Source organism: Bombina bombina, chromosome 1 (genome assembly GCF_027579735.1).
Source record: "Bombina bombina isolate aBomBom1 chromosome 1, aBomBom1.pri, whole genome shotgun sequence".
Classification (NCBI taxonomy): domain Eukaryota; kingdom Metazoa; phylum Chordata; class Amphibia; order Anura; family Bombinatoridae; genus Bombina; species Bombina bombina.
Window position 1 is genome coordinate 907,269,296 of NC_069499.1, and position 20,165 is coordinate 907,289,460.

Here is a 20,165-nt window from a genome sequence, read left to right on the forward strand (position 1 = left end):
AATTAAAATTTCATGATTCAGATAGAGAAATGTAATTTTAAACAACTTTCTAATTTACTTTTATCATCAAATTTGCTTTGTTCTCTTGTTATTCTTAGTTGAAGGCTAATACTAGGTAGGCTCACATGCTAATTTCTAAGCCCTTGAAGGCCGCCTCTAATTTGAATGCATTTGACAGTTTTTCACAGCTAGAGGGCGTTAGTTCATGTGTTTTATATAGATAACATTGTGCACATGCACGTGAAGTTATTTAAGAGTCAGCACTAATTGCATGAAATGCAAGTCTGTCAAAAGATCTGAGATAAGGAGGCAGTCAATAGAAGCTTAGATACAAGGTAATTACAGGGGTAAAAAGAATATTTCTATGGCAGTGTTGGTTATGCAAAATTGGGGAATGGCAAATAAATAATATCTTTTTAAACAATACCATTTTTGGTGTTTACTATCCCTTTAACAATGGGGGGGGGGGGAAACAAAAAAAAAACATAATTGATTTGATATCAAAATCCACCAACTGAAAGTCAAGGCATCTTAAAACTATCACCTAGATTATGAGTTTGGTGTTAACAGGGGTGCGTTGCTAACAAGGCTTTTTTTTCTAACGCTACCTTAAGCCAACGCTGGTATTACAGGTTTTTTTAAACCTGGCGTTAGCCGCAAAAAGGTGAGCAAAGAGCAAAATTTAGCTCCACATCTCACCTCAATACCAGCGTTGCTTACAGTAGCGGTAAGCTGGCTAAACGTGCTCGTGCACGATTTCCCCATAGGAAACAATGGGGCTGAGCTGGCTGGAAAAAAACCTAACACCTGCAAAAAAGCAGCGTCCAGCTTCTAACGAAGCCCCATTGTTTCCTATGGGAAAATAAAAAATATGTCTACACCTAACACCCTAACATGAACCCTGAGTCTAAACACCCCTAATCTTACACTTATTAACCCCAAATCTGCCATCCCCCACTATCGCTGACACCTACATTATATTATTAACCCCCTAATCTGCCGCTTCGGATACCGCCGCCACCTACATTATCCCTATGAACCCCTAATCTACTGCCCCCAACATCGCCGCCACCTACATTATACTTATAAACCCCTAATCTGACGCCCCCAATGTCGCCGCCACCTACCTACAATTATTAACCCCTAATCTGCCGACCGGACATTGCCGGCACTTTAATAAATGTATTAACCCCTAAACCGCCGCACTCCTGCCTCGCAAACACTAGTTCAATTTTATTAACCTCTAATCTGCCACCCCCAACGTCGCCAAAACCTACCTACATTTATTAACCCCTAATCTTCTGACCCCAACGTCGCCGCTACTATAATAAATTTATTAACCCCTAAACCTATGTCTACCCCTAAGTCTAACCCCCCTAACTTAAATATAATTTAAATTAAACTAAATACATTTAACAAAATTAAATAAATTATTCCTATTTAAAACTAAATACTTACCTATAAAATAAACCCTAAGCTAGCTACAATATAACTAATAATTACATTGTAGCTAGCTTAGGATTTATATTTATTTTACAGGCAACTTTGTTTTAACTAGGTAGAATAGTTATTAAATAGTTATTAACTATTTAATACCTACCTAGCTAAAATAAGTACAAAATTACCTGTAAAATAAATCCTAACCTAAGTTACAATTACACCTAACACTACACTATCATTAAATAAATTACCTAAACTACCTACAATTAATTACAATTAAATTCAATAAACTAAAGTACAGAAAATAAAAAAAGAATTACACAAATTTTAAACTAATTACACCTAATCTAATCCCCCTAATAAAATAAAAAAGCCCCCCAAAATAATAAAATTTCCCTACCCTATACTAAATTACAAATAGGCCTTTTGCGGGGCATTGCCCCAAAGTAATCAGCTCTTTTACCTGTAAAAGAAAAATACAATACCCGCCAACATTAAAACCCACCACCCATACACCCCTACTCTAAAACCCACCCAATCCCCCCTTAAAAAAACCTAACACTAACCCCCTGAAGATCACCCTACCTTGAGCCGTCTTCACCCAGCTGGGCACAAGTGGTCCTCCATACGGCAGAAGTCTTCATCCGATTGCGCAGAAGAGGTCCTCCAGATGGCAGAAGGCTTCATCCAAGCGGCATCTTCTATCTTCATTCTTCTGGAGCAGAGCGGAGCCATCTTCAATCCAGCCGACGTGGAGCCATCCTCTTCAAACAATGTCCTAACGAAGAATGAAGGTTCCTTTAAATTACGTCATCCAAGATGGCGTCCCTTGAATTCTGATTGGCTGATAGGATTCTATCAGCCAATCGGAATTAAGGTAGGAAAAATCCTATTGGCTGATGTAATCAGCCAATAGGATTGAACTGGCATTCTATTGGCTGTTCCAATCAGCCAATAGAATGCAAGCTCAATCCTATTGGCTGATTGCATCAGCCAATAGGATTTTTCCTACCTTAATTCCGATTGGCTGATAGAATCCTATCAGCCAATCAGAATTCAAGGGACGCCATCTTGGATGACGTCATTTAAAGGAACCTTCATTCTTCGTAAGGACGTCGTTTGAAGAGGAAAGCTGTGCGTCGGCTGGATTGAAGATGGCTCCGCTCTGCTCCGGAAGGATGAAGATAGACGATGCCGCTTGGATGAAGCCTTCTGCCTTCTGGAGGACCTCTTCTGCCCCGATTGGATGAAGACTTCTACCGTATGGAGGACCACTTGTGCCCGGCTGGGTGAAGACGGCTCAAGTAGGGTATATATATATATATATATTTATATATAGTTATAGATATATATTGTTCCAAAACATCAGATATATGTAGAAATAAGTATTCTTGAATAAATAGAACATATTATTCTATGTGAAGAACATTGGAATGTGAAATATTCATATTTTCATGTCGGATTAGCACACTTGAGAATATGCAATTGGGCTTGTGCACGAGTAGTTTCTTTTTTCCCCCATTTTTTTCCCCCATTTGACTTCTATTGGGGAATACGTTAACGCGGTTGCGTTATTCTAATTTCAGCATTTTGTGTGCATCTGGTTAGCTAAATATTTTTACTTTCAACTTGCAGTATGAGAGCTACCAGGAACGTGCAAAAATCTTACTTCTAGCAGAGTTAGCGTGTGAGTGGGAACGATAAATACCTCTACATTCGTTATCTGACCCAAAATCAGTAAGGAAAATATTCCATAAAATTAAAGGGACATAAAACTTCAAATTTCTCTTTCATGATTTTTAACAACTTTCTAATTTATTTCTATTATCACATTTTCTTCCTTTTCTTCGTATCTTTCATTATAAAGCAGGGTCATGAGCTGGAGAAGTGTGCTTGTGTCTGGAGGACTATATAGCAGCAGTTTAGCAAAAATGTTATCCATTTGCAAGAACACTAAATGGCAGAACTATTTACTGCCATGTAGTGCTCAAGACAACTATAAATGTAAAGAAGTCAATTGGAAACTTTTTTTTTTTTTTTTTTTTAAATTGTATGCTCTTTCTGAATCACAAAATATTTTTTGGCTGATTCATATCTCTTTAATGTCAATAGGATAAATATGTAGCTAAAACTGAGATGTGTTATCTTTGCTTTCTTCATCATTCTACTAAAAAGGAGTCAAAGAATACAACACAATATGATAGACCTCATCTTATTCAAATCCTAAGGTTACAGGGTATTATTATAATTTTTATTAACAGATTTGTAACATCATCCATGAGTGTCAAAGTTCTACATCAGAAGAAGCAGCTCTATGTAAGTAATTTTGCAAAAAGTTTCTTTAAATAACCAGCAGTTATATAACACCTCGGTGCTGAAATATTTTCTCTGATTGCATTAAAGAGATAGTAAAGTACTAATTAAAGTTTCATGATTGACATAGGGCATGTCATTTTAAGCATCTTTCTAATTTACTTTTATCATAAAATTTGCTTTCTTCTCTTGTTATTCTTAGTTGAAAACTAAACCTAGTTAGGCTCATATGCTAATTTCTAAGCCCTTGAAGGCCACCTCTCATCTGAATGCATTTGACAGTTTTTCCCAGCTAGATGGCGTTTGTTCATGTGTTTTATATAGATAGCAATTAGCTAGATTACGAGTTTTGCGTTATGAGTGTAACGCTGCTTTTTCCCTACCGCTGCTATGACAAGTCTTGTAGGTATAGCTGTACCGCACACTTTTTTGGCCGTCACTCAACGTCAGTACAGCACTTTTAAAAAAGTCCTTTTTCAATAGGACTTCCATAGCGCCGGTATTACAAGTTTTGCCTGGGAGGGCAAAAAGTGAGCGGTACACTCTATACCGACAAGATTCGTAACGCCATCTAAAGTCAGTAGTTATGAGTTTTACGCCACAAAGCTGTAGCATAAAACTCATAACTAAAGTGTTAAAAAGTACACTAACACCCATAAACTACATATTAACCCCTAAGCCAAGGCCCTCCTGCATCACAAACACTAAAATAAAATTATTAACCCCTAATCTGCCGCTCCAGACATTACCTCCACTAAAGAAAAATTATGAACCCCTATTCCGCTGCTCCCCGACATTGTCACAACTAGAATAAAAGTATTAACCCCTAAACTGCCACCCTCCCGCATCAAAAACACTATTTAAATATAATTAACCCCTAATCTGCCATCCACCCACTCTGCTGCTATAATAAACCTATTAACCCCTAAACCTAACCCTAACACCCCTTAACTTAAATATAATTAAAATATATCTAAATAAAACCTACTTTTAAGAACTAACTAATTCCTATTTAAAACTAAATACTTATCTATAAAATAAAGCAAAAACAAGGGGTGCCAACATAGTGTAATTCGTAATGACCAAAGTGGAATAAAAATATGTGAAATATACTACTCACTCCAAAAGGATATCCCAAACGGATAATAAAATGCAAGTACCACAAAAACTGGGTCGTGGTTTAAAAACAGGTTGTCTTTATTTCTTTTTGCCACGCGTTTCTCGGTCAGCACAGGACCGTTTCATCAGGCATAATAAGGTATGGTAACAGATCCTATTTAAACCTAAAATTGACCTGGATATAAAAGTGGAGGTCATCTCTATATAACCATATAAAGTCTAATCTCTGGCTCACTAAGTTACATTTAACAGTTTGACCATAATAAAATACAGTTTACAAAAAACTCACAATAATCAGAATAAATGAAAATGTAAAAACATAAAATGTAATGAAAAGATCTACACGGCAAAGCGGCTACAAAAGACATCAATAGTATCTAAATTTTGTTGGTTGTTATTCCAATTATTCCAATTGATTACGTGCCTCCATCTACTGACTATGACCGATTGGTCAAACTCAGACAACGTGAGACCTACTGGATACAGAAGTTAAAAACTCTGTATCCACTTGGTTTAAATGCTAATATAGATCTGTCATCTTTCTCTTAATTTAAACTTCATATCTCATTCAGAAATGATACTATTCCTTTGAAAGTTTTATAAACAAACATCAAATACGTAAAGTCACTTTGATTCCACTATCCAATTTTTATTCTCAGGTATAATTACATATTACACACAATATATTTAGTTGTTTACAATATTTCAAATTAAAAGCCAATGCCTTCTAGACTCATTACTTGATGTTTAGTATCGTTTCACTTGTTTGGTGCTTACCCAAATAGTTTTTAACAATCTTTTTCCCACTTTATTAATTTTGATCAGTTTTCAGTTTTTTTTTTTAGGTTTAAATAGGATCTGTTACCATACCTTATTATGCCTGATGAAACGGTCCTGTGCTGACCGAGAAACGCATTGCAAAAAGAAATAAAGACAACGACCCGGTTTTTGTGGTACTTGCATTTTATTATCCATTTGGGATATCCTTTGGAAAATCTGTGCGTTGACACAGCAAGCTTTCCATATACGGACTTTAGCCTGAGAGCAGCCTTTGGGAGAATACTACAGCCTCTGGAACACACACCTGGCTGTTGGTTCGTGAGGACTCACGCTGTCACCCCTGACGCTACTATCCTGATTCCACAGGTCTCACGTTGGAGACCCCCAGCGTACTGACTGCTGGTTCTGAATGTCAGCCTGCCTGTTAGCACCTTATCGGCTTAAGGTGCCACTATTCTTGTGAGTAGTATATTTTCACATATTTTTATTCCACTTTGGTCATTACGAATTGCACTATGTTGGCGCCCCTTGTTTTTGCTTTATCCTAGACACCAGACCCATCACACCGTGGATACAAGTGGAGCTTGCCGAACACTAAAGTATTAACACCTTTTTTTGTGTTTCACTTTGGACATATTATTTGGACATTTTGTTCACGGACATTTATTTAGATGTTATTTTGTATTATTTGTTATTTTATTATTTAATATTCAATCACTCAACATTTGGGCACGATTTACCCACATCAGTCAGTATATAATAATTATTTGACACTTTATATTTCATTATTCATTTTTCATTTTTATTCTTTATTTTTATTGTTTATTATTTTTATTCTTGGGATTTTCATATCACTGTGTGCAATTTATATTCACCACACTGTTCACATTTTTCTATTTCACTATCAAATATTTTTCAGCAAAAGTTTTCAAGACACCTCAGGTTTTTATACCAACTAGGGCTATTTAGTCCTAAGAAAGATTTCCTTTTATTTTTTGTCAAAACTGTGCATCCTCATAGTTTTTCCTTTGGGAATCACTTTTTATTAAACTATAAAATAAACCCTAAGCTAGCTACAATATAACTAATAGTTACATTGTAGCTATCTTAGTTTTTATTTTTATTTCACAGCTAAGTTTGTATTTATTTTAACTAGGTAGACTAGTTAGTAAACAGTTATTAACTATTTACTAGCTACCTAGTTAAGATAAATACAAATTTACCTGTAAAATAAAACCTAACCTGCCTTACACTAACACCTAACACTGCAATAAAATAAAATAAATTAAATTAACAAATGTATTATGTCAATTATCTAAAGTACAAAAAATAATAAACACTAAATTACACAAAATAAAAAAAGAAATTATCAAAAATAAAAATGAATTACTCCTAATATAATAGCCCTATCAAAATAAAAAAGCTCCCCCTAAAATAAAAAAACCCTAGCCTACACTAAACTGCCAATAGCCCTTAAAAGGGCCTTTTGCAGGGCATTGCCCCAAAGAAATACACTTTTTTACCTGTAAAAAAATACAAACAGCCACCAACAGTAAAACCCACCACCCACACAACCAAACCCCCAAATAAAATCCTATCTAAATAAACCTAAGTTTCCGATTGCCTTGAAAATGGCATTTGTATGGGCATTGCCCTTAAAAGGGCATTTAGCTCTTTTACATTGCCCAAAACCCTAAGCTAAAAATAAAACCCACCCAATAAACCCTTAAAAAAAAACCTAACACTAACCCCCGACGATCCACTTACAGTTTTTGAAGACCAGACATCCATCCTCATCCAAGCGGCGAAGTCCTCATCCAAGCAGGCAGAAGTCCTCAACGAAGCCGGCAGAAGTCTTCATCCAAGCGGGCAGAAGTCTTCATCCAGACGGCATCTTCTATCTTCATCCATCCGGCGCGGAGCAGGTCCATCTTCAAGACATCCAGCGCGGAGCATCCTCTTCTTTCGATGGCTATTGAAGAATAAAGTTTCCCTTTAAATTACGTTATCCAAGATGGCGTCCTTTACATTCTGATTGGCTGATAGAATTCTATCAGCCAATAGGAATTAAAGGGGAAAATCCTATTGGCTGTTGCAATCAGCCAATAGGATTGAGCTTTCATCAGCCAATTCAAACTTCATTCTTCAAGAGCCATCGAAAGAAGAGGATGCTCTGTGCCGGATGTCTTGAAGATGGAGCCACTCTGCGTCGCAAGGATGAAGATAGAAGATGTCGTCTGGATGAAGACTTCTGCCCGCCTGGAGGATGACTTCTTGCTGCTTGGATGAAGACTTCTCCCGCCTTCCTTGAGGACTTCTGCCCGCTTGGATGAAGAGTTCTCCCGGCTGGATGAGGATGGATGTCCGGTCTTCAAAAACTGTAAGTGGATCTTCGGTGGTTAGTGTTAGGTTTTATTAAGGGTTTATTGGGTGGGTTTTATTTTTAGATTAGGGACTTTGGTCAATGAAAAAGAGCTAAATGCCCCTTTAAGGGCAATGCCCATCCAAATGCCATTTTCAGGGCAATGGGGAGCTTAGGTTTTTTAGATAGGATTTTATTTGGGGGGGTTGGTTGTGTGGGTGGTGGGTTTTACTGTTGGGGGGTTGTTTGTATTTTTTTTACAGGTAAAAGAGCTGATTTTTTGGGGGGAAATGTCCCGCAAAAGGCCCTTTTAAGGACCATTGGCAGTTTAGTGTAGGCTAGGGTTTTTTTATTTTGGGGGACTTTTTTATTTTGATAGGGCTAATCAAAATAAAAAAGGATAATTTCTTTTTTATTTTGTGTTTTTTAAATTAACTCTTATTAAATAAATTATTCCTATTTAAAGCTAAATACTTACCTGTAAAATAAATCCTAATATAGCTACAATATAAATTATAATTATATTATAGCTATTTTAGGATTAATATTTATTTTACAGGTAACTTTGTATTTATTTTAACCAGGTACAATAGCTATTAAATAGTTAATTACTATTTAATAGTTACCTAGTTAAAATAATTACAAAATTACCTGTAAAATAAATCCTAACCTAAGTTAAATTAAACCTAACACTACACTATCAATAAATTAATTAAATAAAATACCTACAATTATCTACCATTAAACCTAACACTACACTATCAATAAATTAATTACATACAAATACCTACAAATAAATACAATTACATAAACTAACTAAAGTACAAAAAATAAAAAAAGAACTAAGTTACAAAAAATAAAAAAAGAACTAAGTTACAAAAATTAAAAAAATATTTACAAACATTATAAAAATATTACCACAATTTTAAGCTAATTACACCTAATATAAGCCCCCTAATAAAATAACAAAGCCCCCCAAAATAAAAAAATGCCCTACCCTATTCTAAAATACAAATAGAAAAGCTCTTTTACCTTACCAGCCCTTAAAAGGGCCTTTTACGGGGCATGCCCCAAAGAATTCTGCTCTTTTGCCTGTAAAAAAAAACATACAATACCCCCCCCCCAACATTACAACCCACCACCCACATACCCCTAATCTAACCCAAACCCCCCTTAAATAAACCTAACACTAAGCCCCTGAAGATCTTCCTACCTTATCTTCACCACGCTGGGTATCACCGATCGGTCCAGGCTCCGAAGTCTTCATCCAAGCCCAAGCGGGGGCTGAAGATGTCCATGATCCGGCTGAAGTCTTGGCCCAAGCGGCGGCTGAAGAGGTCCATCATCGGGCAGAAGTCTTCATCCTATCCGGGCAGAAGAGGAGATCCGGACCCGTAGACATCTTCATCCAAGTGGCATCTTCTATCTTCTTCCATCCGACGACGAGCGGCTCCATCTTCAAGACCTCCGGCGCGGATCCATCCTCTTCTTCCAACGTCCTAACACAGAATGAAGGTTCCTTTAAGGGACATCATCCAAGATGGCGTCCCTCAAATTCCGATTGGCTGATAGGATTCTATCAGCCAATCGGAATTAAGGTAGGAAAATTCTGATTGGCTGATGGAATCAGCCAATCAGATTCAAGTTCAATCCGATTGGCTGATCCAATCAGCCAATCAGATTGAGCTTGCATTCTATTGGCTGATCGGAATGCTTTTTTTTCAGCTCAAACGGCCCCATCGTTTCCTATGGGGAAATCGTGCACGAGCACGTTTTTGAAGCTGGCCGCGTCCGTAAGCACCGCTGGTATTGAGAGTTGCAGTGGCGGTAAATTATGCTCTACGCTCCTTTTTTGGAGCCTAACGCAGCCATTCTGTGAACTCTCAGTACCAGCAGTATTTAAAAGGTGCGGGGGAAAAAAAGCCAGCGTTAGCTACGCGGGTCGTTACCGACAAAACTCTAAATCTAGCCGATAGATTTTACCTTTTTTAAAGATAGATTTTTTAAAAAAAAGGAAGACATATACTTTTTTAATGGCAAAGATTACATGTATGGCATTTGATTAGCTAAAGTTTACCATCACTTTAGTGCACCTTCAGGTTAGCACTCAAGCAAAAGCCAGCATAGGGTTGTGTAGTGTGGCCCATAGAAGTCTATGAGGAGGAGGAGAAGGATACATCTCTGCCACACTATCCGACCTTTAGATGTTAGCATGCCTAAGGCTTTAACTCGAGTAATAACTTCTCATTTTAACTTGTTGAATGATCTCAAGAATGAGGCCTTTTTAATTACAAGATTTTTCTGCTGACTTTTAACTATAGTGTTTAGTAAAACAACTTTGCAATACACTTTCAATGTTTAGTTTACCCCTTTGCTGTAATTTAACTCTGACTATCAAAGAATTTCTAATACTGAGAATTGGAAGGGCACACTGCATCCTTCACATGTCTAACCCTGCCACATCTGTTCCAAACTTGCCTTAAAGGAGATATGATTAGGAACTGCAAAATGATAATAGTTTGGCACCAGTAATGTACCATGGCACCAGTAATGTGTGTGTACATTTTTTTTTTTAATATCTTTTATTTGACATCCAACAATACACACCATGACACTTAGACAGACTTAATATATCAGCCTGTCACACAGGGTAGGTTATAGATCAACAAAACATTATGATATATCATGTTTTCCTTTTTCTTACTCCTTTAACCCCCTTTTTTCCTTTCTTAATAATCATGTAACAAAACATATATAAGTATAATTAATTAAACTCAGCCTGAATAGAAGGATTAGTCAAAATTGAAATCATATTAACCTCCTATCATAACCTACTTAGGGAATACAACTATAGCCTTACATGTTACCGTATCATAGAAGTATACATAGATTACCAATTTGGTCACGTAATTCATGTCAAGATAGTATCTATTAGTTGGAATATTTTTCTGATAGATTAATAAACAGTTAAAGTAATTGACACAAAAAAAAAAAACGAAAAAGAAAAAAAGAGAAAAAGAAAGAGAAATGTGTGTGTACATATTGGTTCCTCCAAATAAGGCTAGTGGTGGGTAGAGTTTGGCTACTTAAAAATAATTGAAGTAAACAAGTTGTGATTGGATTAAATAAAAATGTTTTTAACATATTCACCTAATATGCTAATTTGTATATTACACCTAATATGTTAATGTTGTAATTATAAGATATTTTATGTCCATTAAAATACAGGAAAACTGGACCAAAGAAATAATGAAATTATGTTAAAATCTTTTTTTTTTTTTACTATTCATATCTATACATTTTATTGTACACTCTCAGAGTGTTGTATGTCTCTTTAATATAATACAGCTCTTTCCTATATGATTTTGTGCATGTAAATAACTATAAACAGAAACTGTAATTTACATATATCCAGTAGAAAAATAATCATCCGATTATTCAGTATTTTATCATAATTTATCTCTGACCACAAACATTTTTTGTTTTATAATTCATATCAGCTCTACCAGAGAACTTTTCCATATGACTTCTATTTTTTGTAGAAATTAATTCTTACATATCTATCCACTTGACTTTGACAAGTCAGGGTTTAAATGATGTATTTTATGGGGGGAAATGTTTCCTTGTCAAAGCCAGCTAAAGATTTTATCATAATATTTTTGTTCTAGTAGATAGTTCGGAATACTTTATTATATATTTTCTTCAATCAATATATATATATATATACTAGTCCTAAAGCCCGTGTACATTTTTTGCAGTACAGCGGTTCCACCCCTTGTTCTCTCTCTCCCCCCTCTCTTTTGCTCTCTCTCTCCCCCTCTTCTGCTCTCTATCTCCCCCTCTCTATTTTGCGCTCTCTCTCTCTCCCCCCTCTCTTTTGCTCTCTTTCCCCCTCTCTTTTCCTCCCTCTCTTTTGCGCTCACTCTCCCCCCTCTTTTGCGCTATCCCCCCTCTCTTTTGCTCTTGCTCTCTCCCTCTCTCTTATGCACTCTCTATCCCTCTCTTTTGCTGTCTGTCTTCCTCTCTTTTGCTGTCTCTATCCCCCCTCTTTTGCGTTCGCTCTCTCTCCCCTTTCTTTTGCTCTCTTTCCCCCTAACTTTTGCTGTCTTTCTCCTCCTCGCTTTTGCTCATTTTCTCCCCCTTTCTTTTGCTCTTTCTCTTCCCCTCTCTTTTGCTCTTTCTCTCCCTCCTCTCTTATGCTCTCTCTCTCCCCCTCACTTTTGCTCTCTCTCTCCCTATCACTTTTGCTCTCTCTCTCCCCCTCTCTTTTGTGTGCTCTCTCTCCCCTCTCTTTTGCTCTCTCATTCCCCTCTCTTTCCCCCCTCTCTTTTGCGCTCTCTCTCCCCTCTCTTTTGCTCTCTCTCTCCCCTCTCTTTAGCTCTCTCTCCCCCTCTCTTTTGCTGTCTCTCTCCCTCTCTTTTGCGCTCTCTCTCTCCCTTTCTTTTGCTCTCCCCCCTCTTTGCTGTCTCTCTCCCTGTCTTTTGCTCTCTCTATCCCCCCTATTTTGCTCTCTCTATCCCCCCTCCTTTGCTCTCTCTCTCCCCCCTCTCTTTTTCTCCGTCTCTCCCCCCACTTTTTCTCTCTCTCTCCCCCCTCTTTTTCTCTCTCTCTCCCCTTTATTTTGCTTTCTTTCTCCCTATCTTTTGCTGTCTCTCACCCCTCTCTTTGCTCACTCTCCCCCCTCTCTTATGCTCTCTCTCACCCTCTCTTTTGCTCTCTCTCCCTCTCTGTCTCTCCCTTCTTTTTCCCCCCTCTCTTTTGCGCTCTCTCTCCCATCTCTTTTGCTCTCTCTCTCCTCCCTCTCTCCCCCCTCTTTTGTGCTCTCTTTCTCTCCCCTCTTTTGCTCTCTCTCCCCTTTCTTTTGCTCTCTCTCCCCTTTCTCCCCCCTCTCTTTTGCTGTCTCTCTTTTGCTCTCTCTATCTCCCCTCTTTTGCTCTCTCCCCTTTATTTTGCTCTCCCTCCCCCCTATATCTTTGCTCTCTCTATCCCCCCTCTTTTGCTCCCTTTATCCCCCTTCTTTTTTGAGCTCTCTCTCTATCCCCCCTCTTTTTTTGAGCTCTCTCTCTCTGACATCCGCCCAGCCCCGCCCACGTCACGTCCGGCCCACCCAGCCCGCCCACGTCCGGCCTCGCTCACACACGGTCGTCCCAGATGCTAGCCAGGTCAGTCTTCTTGAAGGCCAAGTGTGTTTGTCCTTGCCCAGTTTCTACTGCCCATGACAGCTTCGGGCAAACACACTTGGCCTTTTATATAATAGGAGATATATATATATAAATATATATATATATATATATAGTTACAGAAAAAAGAAAACAAAAACCTGTCCACCTACTCCTTTGTAATACATATTTTTTTTTTTTTTGTGTATGAGTAAAAGCAGCGGATAATATTATAGCTGAAAACTACAGGGCATAACTTTTTTTAAATAACTTTTATGATATATTGCAAAGATCAGGAACTCAGGACTTCTCATTACACACGATGAAAAAGAAAAGAAGTTCCGACATTTCTCTTTTATAACATCTTATGTTAAATCCAGCCAGATGGGAAAGCAGATTGTATTTGTGAAGTCTGAAAAATCCTTTGGAACGGTAACATCCTGTATACTGGAAGGTTGAGAAGTTCAGTTGTGAAAATAGCTCACAATGGACAAAGCTTCTGCTTTTAAAGTATACTTTTGATTATTCCAGGAAGACCAGTTTCAGTGAGTAATCTGATTCTTCAACTTATAAATTGATTTGATATCACTTGAAAAACTCTGTATAAAATGTTCAGATTACTTTAAGTACTCACATATCTAAGAATAAATGCAATGGCGAAAACACAGATACGTTCATAATTAGATTACAGTTGTTCTAATCTTCCAGCGAACATGTAAAACTTGTATATAGTCATTTTTGAAAGTTGATTTTTCTAACTGTTATCAAATTAAATCATTTAAGTGTCATACACAAATCAACAAAATTGCATTACCATATCCTTTTGAAGCACTTTGCAGAGTACATCCATAGTAATAAAAAAATCAAATAAAAATAAAAAGTTACTGATTTGATGACAGAAGGCATTTTAATGTCTGACCCAATGCAGGTGATATAAATAGCAAAAAGAAAAGCTTGTATTTATGCTAGAGTTTACATTCTTATTTAAATTTAGAGTAATTGTATTGTAGTGGAGCGATCGTAAAAGAGAATAGCACATTGAGATTAAAGTTCCTGTTCTCTTCCTTTTGTTACCATCCTACAGTCTGGGGAACATGGGATACAGGAAGACTATTCCCCTTTCTTCTTGATCTGTCGCTTCACATTCTCTTCCCTTCTATTTTGCACCTCTTCTTCTTCGTATTTCCACTCCATTCCTTTTATTGTGCCAACTTATTTCCCCTTCACTTTCTGTTGTACTATCTTCCCCTGATTTAGCTATTTTTGCAGGAACTAGAATTATTAGAGGAAAGGAGGGTTTCACCTTCATTAGGGCAACATGCAATGAGGCATTTAAATATCTGGACCAATAAAGGTGATATAAATAGCAAAACCTTGTATTTATGTTAAAGTTTAAGTTCGTACACAATTTTTTGTGTTTTTCTCAGGTGCTCCTGCAAAACACGATTCCAGTAGGTGGCAATAGGCTTCTCAATTGCACAATAGATGCCGCTATGCAGACATTGGCTCCTGGCAGGATCATCTCTCTGAGGTCTCTGGAAGCTTTTCCTCTGCTATACAGAGCACCAGTTTTAGAGAGGAATAAAGACATGTTGGCAGTAATGAACTCGGAACTCCAGATGAATTTAGGGCTCCAATGTATAGGTTAAGGAGGACACAGAATTCTGTGATTACACAAAACAAATTAGATTTAGCTTCTGGGAACTGAATATCCAAATGAATGCACTAAAGAAATTTAAAGAAAATTAAAAAATACTAAAGAAATTCCTTAGTATTCCTTCAATTTCTTTAAATTACCTTTAAGGTATTAGATAGTTTTCTCTAACATGCTGAAAAGTCATGCTAACCTGCTCCTCTTCTTCACAGAGCACTGGCCACACTAATAGGAGGCTTAACGTGGAGGCTCCCAGGGTCTACACCAAAGTAAAATATCCTTTTGCACAGGCCCTGAGAGCTGCCCTACAAAGCCTCCTTTTAGCACGGCTGAGGCTCTGTGAAGAAGAGAAGTGGGTTAGCGCAACTCTTCTTAGATTCTTGCACCTGGGCCCTGTGGTTTCTAGGTACGCCTCTGCAGGTGACCTTTTTTACCTGTAGCTTTGTAATATTTACATTTGTTTAACGAAAATTAATGCAAATGTTCTACAATGATTCAGTATTTATTAAGTTTAAATGTAAATGAATACTAAATAGCGCAGCCAACAAATATTCAGGAAAACTAATTTCCCAGAATATTTGTTCCGAAAGATTCAGATGAACCCCTGGAAAAGTCTTAAACAGTCACATAATAGAAGTTACACTTGGGAGTCTGCTTTCATGAAAGCAGACTTGCAATCATAAAGTCTATGTTTAATACTTTGATCTAACTATGCCACTAACACACTGCACAAATCCTCCAATATTTTAATATTTATTATCTTATTTAGTCTATTATTCTTTTTTTTCTCTTTTTTGGTTGTGCTCTCAATTCCAAGGACACAAAGAATGTTTCTTTATTTTTCATTATTTGTAAGGCTTGATTGGACAAGCATCTATGACTCAAAATGTAGCGCTTCGCTGGCTGTCCCTAGCATGAATCATTAGTTATACTATGGCAGGATGGGACAGTGGACATTTGAACATTTGAAACATGAGTGGTCAGCTCATTTTGAAGAACAAAATAATTTGTTCCCTTATTTGATTGTTCCTTGTTCATTCACTCATAATTTCATTTGTTTTTGTTTTATTTGGATGTATGGCCACATTGGCTAGAATACTAATTAACCTGAAGCTGGTTCCCATGCAAATCCTTTTCCCATTGCAGATGACAAACATTTGTCGTTATCCTGGGCAGACCCCTTTAAATCCTGATCCTGGTACCTCATGCACTGAAGAAGGGGAAAGGAGACTGTAGTCTCATTTCCCATTACTGCCTTTTACTGGTAGGAAGTGTGAGGTCACTTACAGGAACAAATTATTACTCATTTGAATAAGGGGATTCTGCCCCTGTAATTTGCAGGTGTTTACCGTAAAAAGTGCATTTAAGTGTAATTTGTGTTTATTTTTTATTTTTTTATAAAACAGTGCATAAACTGTGTAATAAACACAAATTACACCCTAAGCCCTAGAAGCCAAACAGTTTGAACAGAAATCACCAGCTCTATTTGAAAGAGCCAGTGATTTCTGTTCAAACTGTTTGGTTTCTAGGGCTTACAGGAGATGAGATCGAGGGATTGAATACTTACCCACACCATTAGCACTGTTAAAGGGACATGAAACCCAAACTTTTTTTATGATTCAGACAGAGCATACAATTTACTTTTATTATCAAATTTGCTTCATTTCCATGGTAGCCTTTGTTGAAGAGATACCTAGGTAGGTGTATGGTGCATTACATTGCAGGAAATAGTGCTGCTATCAAGTGCTCTGGCAAATGGATAACATTCTTGCAAAACTGCTGCCATATAGTGCTCCAGACATGTGCACGCTCCCTGCTTTCAACAAAAGATACCCAGAGAATGAAGACATGTTTATAATAGAGGTAAATTAGAAAGATAAAATTGCATGCTCTATCTGAATCATGAAACAAAAAAATTATGTTTCATTTCCATTTAAAGGGATGTGAAACCCAGTATTTTTTTCTTATTATTTTTTATGATTCAAATAGAGCGTGTGGTTTTAAACAACTTTCCAATTTACCTCTTTTATGCAATTTGCGTCATTCTCTTGGCATCCTTTTTTGGATATTCTACTTTGTAGTGGCTATATACTATTGGGAGCTATCTGAATACATCTGGTAAACCATCGAAAAAAAGCATTTTTTTGCAGCCACCAATCAGCAGCTAGCTCCCAGTAACTCAACTAAGGATACCAAAATAATGAAGCAGTTTAGATAACAGAAGCAAATTGGAAGGTTGTTTAAAATCACATGATCTGTCTGAATCATGAAATAAACATTTTGGGTTTCATGTCCCTTTAAAGTGAAAGTAAATCCTAGCATTTTACAAACTCTAGGATTTACTATTGAAACAAATAAAGGGCACTTTCATTCATGAAGTATAAGATACTTCATGTAGAAAGCTCCTTTATTTGATTCAATCAATTGCCTTTTTACCTTGTACAGCAGCCCACAGCAAAAAAAAAAAAAAACAAATTGGCTAAGAGGTGACGTTTTCACTTTACTTTCACTTTAAGCTCTATGTAGCTGCCTACATGGGAAGCATATAATAGAGAACTTTAAATAGAATGTCATTTTTACATGAATAACCACAAAAAAAATGAAAATAAAATTAATTAAATGTTTTGCTTCACTTTTCCATGGCTGCTATTAACTAACGGCTAGATTTAGAGTTCTGCGGCCAAAGGGGTGCGTTAGCTACGCGTGTATTTTTCCCCGCACACCTTTTAAATACCGTTGGTATTTAGAGTTCACAAAAGGGCTGCGTTAGGCTCCAAAAAGGGAGCGTAGAGCATAATTTACCACCACTGCAACTCTCAATACCAGCGGTGCTTAGGGACGCGGCCAGCTTCAAAAACGTGCTTGTGCTCGATTCCCCCATAGGAAACAATGGGGCAGTTTGGGCTGAAAAAAAACCTAACACCTGCAAAAAAGCAGCGTTCAGCTCTTAACGCAGCCCCATTGTTTCCTATGGGGAAACACTTCCTATGTCTGCACCTAACACCCTAACATGAACCCCGAGTCTAAACACCCCTAACCTTACACTTATTAACCCCTAATCTGCTGCCCCCGCTATTGCTGACCCCTGCATATTATTTTTAACCCCTAATCTTCTGCTCCGTACACCGCCGCAACCCACGTTATCCCTATGTACCCCTAATCTGCTGCCCCTAACACCGCCGACCTCTATATTATATTTATTAACCCCTAATCTGCCGCCCCCAACGTCGCCACTACCTACCTACAATTATTAACCCCTAATCTGTCGACCGGACCTCGCCGCTACTCTAATAAATGTATTAACCCCTAAAGCTAAGTCTAACCCTAACCCTAACACCCCCCTAAGTTAAATATAATTTTTATCTAACGAAATAAAATAAATCTTATTAAATAAATTAATCCTATTTAAAGCTAAATACTTACCTGTAAAATAAACCCTAATATAGCTACAATATAAATAATAATTATATTGTAGCTATTTTAGGATTAATATTTATTTTACAGGCAACTTTGTATTTATTTTAACCAGGTACAATAGCTATTAAATAGTTAATTACTATTTAATAGTTACCTAGTTAAAATAATTACAAAATTACCTGTAAAATAAATCCTAACCTAAGTTACAATTAAACCTAACACTACACTATCAATAAATTAATTAAATAAACTACCTACAATTACCTACAATTATATCAACTAAACTAAATTACAAACAAAAACAAACACTAAATTACAAAAAAACCCACTAAATTACAAAAAATAAAAAAAAGATTACAAGAATTTTAAACTAATTACACCTACTCTAAGCCCCCTAAAAAAATAACAAAGCCCCCAAAATAAAAAAATGCCCTACCCTATTCTAAAATAAAAATTTTAAAGCTCTTTTACCTTACCAGCCCATAAAACGGCCTTTTGCGGGGCATACCCCAAATAATTCTGCTCTTTTGCCTGTAAAAAAAAAGATACAATACCCCCCCAACATTACAACCCACCACCCACATACCCCTAATCTAACCCAAACCCCCCTTAAATAAACCTAACACTAAGCCCCTGAAGATCTCCCTACCTTGTCTTCACCATGCCGGGTATCCCCGATCCGTCCAGAAGAGGGTCCGAAGTCTTCATCCTATCCGGCAAAAAGAGCTCCTCCAGAGGGTCCAAAGTCTTCATCCTATCCGGGCAGAAGAGGAGATCCAGACCAGCAAACATCTTCATCCAGGCGGCATCTTCTATCTTCTTCCATGCCGACGCGGAGCCATCCTTCTTCACCGACGGACTAACGACGAATGAAGGTTCCTTTAAGGGACGTCATCCAAGATGGCGTCCCTCGAATTCCGATTGGCTGATAGGATTCTATCAGCCAATCGGAATTAAGGTAGGAAAAATCTGATTGGCTGATTCAATCAGCCAATCAGATTCAAGTTCAATCCGATTGGCTGATTGGATCAGCCAATCAGATTGAGCTTGCATTCTATTGGCTGATCGGAACAGCCAATAGAATGCAAGCTCAATCTGATTGGCTGATCCAATCAGCCAATCGGATTGAACTTGAATCTGATTGGCTGATTCAATCAGCCAATCAGATTTTTCCTATCTTAATTCTGATTGGCTGATAGAATCCTATTAGCCAATCGGAATTCGAGGGACGCCATCTTGGATGACGTCCCTTAAAGGAACCTTCATTCGTCGTTAGTCCGTCGGTGAAGAAGGATGGTAGTTTAATTTATTTATTGATAGTGTAGTGTTAAGTTTAATTGTAACTAGGTTTAATAGTGTAGTGTTAGGTTTAATTTTACAGGTAATTTTGTAATTATTTTAACTAGGTAACTATTAAATAGTTATTAACTATTTAATAGCTATTGTACCTGGTTAAAATACATACAAAGTTGCCTGTAAAATAAATATTAATCCTAAAATAGCTACAATATAATTATTATTTATATTGTAGCTATATTAGGGTTTATTTTACAGGTAAGTATTTAGCTTTAAATAGGATTAATTTATTTAATAAGATTTATTTTATTTCGTTAGATAAAAATTATATTTAACTTAGGGGGGTGTTAGGGTTAGGGTTAGACTTAGCTTTAGGGGTTAATACATTTATTAGAGTAGCGGCGAGGTCGGTCAGCAGATTAGGGGTTAATAATTGTAGGTAGGTAGCGGCGACTTGGGGGGGGCAGATTAGGGGTTAATAAATATTATGTAGGTGTCGGCGGTGTTAGGGGCAGCAGATTAGGGGTACATAGGGATAATGTAGGTGGCGGTGGTGTGCGGTAGGCAGATTAGGGGTTAAAAAAATTTAATAGAGTGGCGGCGATGTGGGGGGGCCTCAGTTTAG